We start from the raw sequence: 6,158 nt of genomic DNA on the forward strand, positions 1-6,158 counted from the left end.
TGCTTATAAAGACTTCTTAGATACCAGAGAGGATCATGTTTTCCTAGATTTCCAGCCATGAGAGTTGGTTCTGTGCAAGACAGGATCGTTTTGCTACTTCATACCCTGGTTTTGTTTTTAACTAATCTTCCAGTGACGATAGGTTGTTACTTATGGAAATATGTGTCATTTGAAAGCTTTTTTTGGAAGTGAAAAATATTTTGCTAATTATTTGATTATGAAGCATCTTGGGAAAATGCTGTATCTAAGAAGTCTGATTGATACATTAGAATTTCAGTCATGTAAGATGTTGGGATCCTGCAGTTTTAGAGCCAAATTCTCAAGTCATCTTTAATTCTCTTTACATTCTTGATTGTCAACTTCTGCATGACATCATTGTGACTATGAGGAAAATCTTATGTAATATGTGAGGAGATTCCCTAAATCACAAAATATCCCAAAGTGCTACCATAGTTCCTGTAAGCCACTTACCTTCATTGCTTCAGCAATGTATTTGAAAATGTCTTATATGACCATGGGTATGGAAGGCCAAGGTTGTTATCAGTCACATCGTTAATTGCTCTTCTAACTTTGTCCTTAGGCAAGGTCTCCCACTCTGATGAGAGCTAGCTGATGATTGCTCTGTGGAGCTCCTCCAGTCTATCTTTCTTGGCTAGAGTTACAGTAGGACATCACTCCCACCTGAGGCACTGAAGCCTGGTCCTCACATATGTGAGCAAGTGATTTACCTGTTGAGCAATCATCCAGGTTTTTGCTATTAATTCAAATCCTAGTCCAAGATTAGGACTGACTGAACTGGTTTGTGTCTACAGATTGACCAGATATTTACCAGAGTGTCTGGAAAATGAATAACTAATTGTTTTGAGTAGGAAACTACCAAAGTACACCTTGTCATATTTTTGCATGCTATGGAGTTGTGAGAAAATATAAAATTTTGAAAAGAAGCATTAAACATTCTGGAAATATAAAAGTAAACCAAGCTCTTGGACCATGTACCTCATTGTTTCACCAAGTTCTGGAACCTCTTCTTTTTCTCACATTTTGCTCCAAAACTGGTATTTTTTTTTTGTATGCATGTTTTGAGAAATTTAAAATGAAAGAGATTACACTCTGCATCACAGAGGCTGAAGATTTGCAGCATCCATTTTCAGACGTTGGAATGCTGCCCTAAGACTATGAGGTGAGGAAGTCATTCTGGACAGATGGAGGATGATACGTGAAAAGGAAGAAAATAGTGATGCTTCAGACAACAGTCAGTCTCAAATATGAGACTGGGGAGATAGATCACCTTGTCCTTTCTAGCTCAGCTGGCTCCTTGCTTTATGAAGCCACACAGTAAGTGAGTATAGGAGACAAATCTCAGCCAACAAGCATTATTCTGAGAAATAACTAATCAGTGCCTTTTAAGTCACTTAGTTTTTTGGTGGTTTATTAAAGGTATGTGATTAATTGATACACTCATCATGACTAGGGGATTAGTAAGGCAGGGGGCATGCTTCACAGAAAGATGAAGGAAGAAAAGTGGATTCTTGGCATCATTGTGTGAGTGGTTAAATCAGCCTTTGCATGAACTTGGCTTCACTCCTAGGTTTGGCATTTTTGAGAGTCGGCTCCTTCCCCTGTTAATATCTTTGCTTTCATTGATTTTGTTCATTTTGTTTGGATTTTTTTTTAGGAGATTGGAGAGAATGGTCTAAACTAATTATATTTCTTCAAGTTCTAATACATAAGTTGCCTTAATAAGACACTGTGTGAGGGGCTAACTGCTGATGCAGAAGTGGTTTACCCCGTTTGATGAATTCACCATGTAAGAGACAGAAACCAAAATCGTAATGTTCAACATCCCCAAATCTGAGCAGGGAGAAACACTAATGGCTTTAGGAAGATCTTCATCTTATTCACTTATTAAATAAATAAGACTCCATGTGACTTATAACTTATATTAGTAGGAGTTGGTACATTTAAATAAAATACGAACATTCCCTAGATGAAAAATCAATTCCATTTCCTGAGCAATTGAAGTTCTTTCAGAAAATTTTTGCCTATGCTTGTATCTTGAAGTGCTTTTTATATTTTCTTCCTCAAACAATTTCAGAGTTTCAGGTCTTGCATTAAGGCTTTTGATCCATTGGAATTGATCTTTGTTCAGAATGAGAGATAGAGCTCTATTCCCCTTTTGTTAGATGTCAACCTCTAGGTATGCCTTTGGTATCTTTGTGAAAAACCAGATGATTGTGGCCCTATGGTTTGTTTTGGGGGGGTCGTTTATTTGGTCCCATGAATTGACATGTCTGTTTTGTTCCTGTTGATGCTGTTTTTGTTATCAAGCCTCTATATTATCAATTGAAATCAAGTATGATGACACCTTTTTCATTGTTTTTATTTTTGTAATTTTCTTTTCTTGATTTCTAAACTCAAACTCATTTAGTAGTAGTACTGTTTCCTCAGTCTATATAATTTTGTAGATATTCTTTCATTTATTTTGGTTATTATATTTATTCTATTGCGATAGAAGCAAATGCAAGAAATATTTAAATTCCCATATTTTGTATAACGTATCTTATTACAGGATCTAGTTTTAGAAAGTTCCATGGGGTGTTGAAAATGATTCTTGCTATTTAGATGGAATGTTTTGTAGATACAGTTCAGTCCATTTTACTTACAATGTCATTAAACACAGACAATTCTGTGTTTTGTTCTGGATATATATTTTGGTGAGAGGGTGGGATCAGCACCTGGTTGATTTGGGATCACTTTTCCATCCTTCCAGCTTGAGACTGTTTTTGTCTTTAAACATTCTTTCTTTTAAAAATTTAATTTAACTGTTTTAAAGGTTTCCAAATACTTTATTGCCATATAGGTACAAAAAGCAATTAGTCATCTCTCAGATCTTCTAAGCTTCAAGCGTTTCTTTAAGATAGCATCCTGTTTGAGGGTCCTTCAGAAGCACATTTAAATTTCAAAAAAAAATTGTGTTCATATGCCAACTTGTAATGCAGGTAGATGTCTTCACAATATGAAAGTAACTTCTTCAGGTTTTCTGTGACTCTGTTGGTAGGCTGATGTTGTTTATATTTTTTGGAAATGTCTTCAAATACTTTGGGTCATAGTAACTTTTGCTGTTTAAATTCTTCCCAGTAACTTAATTCTTCTTGAAGAATTACTTGTTGGTAAAGAACTTCAGCCCAGTCAGGAACAAAGTCATAGACCTCATACAATAGAAGCCTGGTAGAACCTAGGTAGAGCCATGATACAGTCCATTAGCTTCTGATGGCCCAAGTTGATAAGCATTGTGTTCTGACCAATGTTCAGAAAATGAATCTGTAGTGTTATCAACTTGGTGAGCCCATTACAGTGTAGGGCTTGTCACAGGCAGGAGTCATTGCCATAACTCTCTGACTGTATCTAACATCAGAGTCAGGGCTTTAAGCAGGGGCTGTTTGAGTGGGGCTCCATCCTTGAGGCTTTCCTCCTAGGGCTGAGACTCAATCAGCTTCAGTTGGATACAGGCCACTGCCTCATGATTGATTCTCCCCAATCTCCCGGCACATGCTCAAGCACAGGGCAATCATATCGTGCTTTTCGCTGTCTCCAGGGCAGCAGCGTTTGATGTAGTCTAGCAAGGCTGTCTTCAGGGTGCCACTTGGGTCTAGCTTCTTCCTCATCAGAATTTCAAAATAGTGCTTTTGGTGCAGCAAGTCAACCATGTATGTCATCTCACTGGACCTTCCAATACTGGTGAGGAGGCATACCACCAGCCGATACTCCTCTTTGGAAGCCAAGTGGTTATCAGCATCTGATGATGCCCTCCATGTGGCGTGTATCACTATGGGCCAGGATCAGGAGCTCTGGGGTGCAAGACAACTCCCGGTGGGGTACGGAGGGACTCCTGTCCAGCAACTTCATGCCTACCAGTGTGCGGTCTTGACGACGCACAGCAGTTAACTGAAGAAGTGTTTGGTTTTTCTCTGTTGGATTGAGAGGCTGCTCTTCTCCTGTTCTCTCTGATGGGCTCAGCAGCTCTCCTGTCACCTTTTCAACCACAAGTTCCAGCCACAGTGTTGACTCAATGCCCTGGGTGCTGATAAAGACATGGGCTTGTCTGCATCAGTCAGGCCACTGAAAAGCCAAGATTGTTCACAGCATGGCTTCGCTGTCCCTGGCCCCAACATCATCACAGGAGCAGTCTAACTCCTTGGCAAGTTCATACAGACAGAAGACCTGCTGGCAGTAGTTCTTCCCACGGAGGCACTTGCTTGGGAGAGCTCGGAGACTCCTTGCTACTTCATCAGTGGATGGCAACACTGGTCCTCAGACAGCGCAGCACTTGGGAGAAGAGCTCGGATGTCTGAGTGCAGGTCTTCCATGCTGGCCTCTGTGGAAGCTAAGTCTCTATAGCGCAACACTAGCGCTACATCCTGACTACAGAAGTGGAAATACCGGCACACTCTGCTTGCTTCGTGCGCACAGCCACCATCCATCAGGTGTCCGATCAGAACATGCAGTGATTCTCGCTCCTTCCAATTCAGTGTGTTCTCACACATCTCTTTGGATGAAAGACCATTAAGGTCTAAGTATTAAGGTCTAAGATGTGTTCAAAGCAGCAAGCTTGGAGAAGGAAAATTCATCGGCTAAGACATCAAAGGAAAATTAGCACAAGCTGACATTTGTTGAGAGGGGCTTGGTTGGGTTTTCTCTGCGCCCCCTCCATGGGCATGCTGGGTAATGTGGCAGATCCAGGTCTGTTCCTCCAGGTGTTCTAGCTCTTCCCAGGGAACCGGCTCTTCCTGGGCAAGCCAGTGCCCCACCAGCGTGAGCAGCAGGTGGCGCTCCTTGTTCCTCCAGGCTGCCTTACTCAGCAGGATGCTCACTCACCACAGGGACCTGGCTGGAGAAGAAGGAAAGAGGCTGCTCTGTTGGAAATGGTATTTTTCTTAAAGTTTTCATGGCATTTTTTAGCCCAGAAGTCAATTCTTGCGTGTTTGAGGGACCACTGCTGAGTGTGTTTTAGGGTCTCCATATCCTGGGTTAACTGTTCAATCACCAAATTGTCCGCAGGCAATGCTGCTAACTTTGCCACTCTACTGGCCACAACAAACTGTCCATCTGCCTTCAGCTTTTCCAAAATAGACCTACAAGCATGCTGAAAATTCTCAGGGCTGTAGCTGATAATAACTGCAGGACTAATGGCTACAGGTGTATCCTTCAAGATCTGGCTGAGCACACATAGCTTCTGCACGTTTGGGCCATCAGAGAAGACATCTGTTCTGACAAGCAGCTGGAAGAGCTTCTCTATCTGACACTGCTGTGGCATAAGTTTCAATAGGAAACGTAGGACAGGAGGACCCTAGTAGTAGCTGTGTCAAGCATCTCAAGGCTTTTCTGGAACTCTGCAAGCTTAACTTTGGCTTGCTCATAATTCCTGAAGAACATAAACAGTTTGTGCATCTCCACAATCAATAGAAGGGGAGAATCCTTAATGAAAAGTTGAAAGCCTTGGATGAGGGCGTGGTTTTTCTGCCTTGTCAATACAGTTCTCCAGATAATGGAAAGGTCCCCAGTGCTCCATGGATGATCCTCTACAGAAGCCTGGATGTGTCCCATTGCTCCAGCTTGTAACCCTATCCTCTACAGAGGTGACAATCCAAACACATAGGCAGGGGACAGCACTGGCACCCTGTCATTGGATAAGAATGTTTCAAAAGGAAAGAACTGGGTCTGGATTATACAGATGCACAAAGGCCACAGATGAACATTCCCTCTCAGAAGAGGTCACTGTTTCTTAGTGCAGGTCACTCAGAGAGCTTCCAAACGTGACACAAACTGATGGCTAAGCAAGGGACCATCATAACTTGTCTGAAGAATGTGGCAGTTAAAGGCCACAAAGGGTTTGAGACTCCATTAACTTGCTGAAGTTCAATCTAAAAATCTTCTTTCTCCAGCGAGGGGGAGGTGGATGCCTGACCAGCAGAGTGTTCTTGTCATGGCCAGCCAGCCAGCCAGGGTCTGAGAATTCTGTATTTATTTCAGTACCCTATTTATTAATTGAGATATTTAGAATTTTAATGTCTAATTTCTTGAGTTCTTTATATATTTTGGAGATCAGTCCTTTGTCTGATGTGGGCTTGCTGAAGTTCAATCTAAAAATCTTCTTTCTC

At 41.5% G+C, this 6,158-nt stretch overlaps 1 pseudogene; it reads right to left on the reverse strand.

Annotated features, from left to right (window-relative positions):
* Positions 1-2,893: 2,893 nt before the first annotated feature.
* LOC101994506 overlaps positions 2,894-6,158 on the reverse strand; it is a 37,862-nt pseudogene continuing 34,597 nt past the window's right edge.

This window comes from Microtus ochrogaster, linkage group LG1 (assembly GCF_000317375.1).
Source record: "Microtus ochrogaster isolate Prairie Vole_2 linkage group LG1, MicOch1.0, whole genome shotgun sequence".
NCBI lineage: Eukaryota > Metazoa > Chordata > Mammalia > Rodentia > Cricetidae > Microtus > Microtus ochrogaster.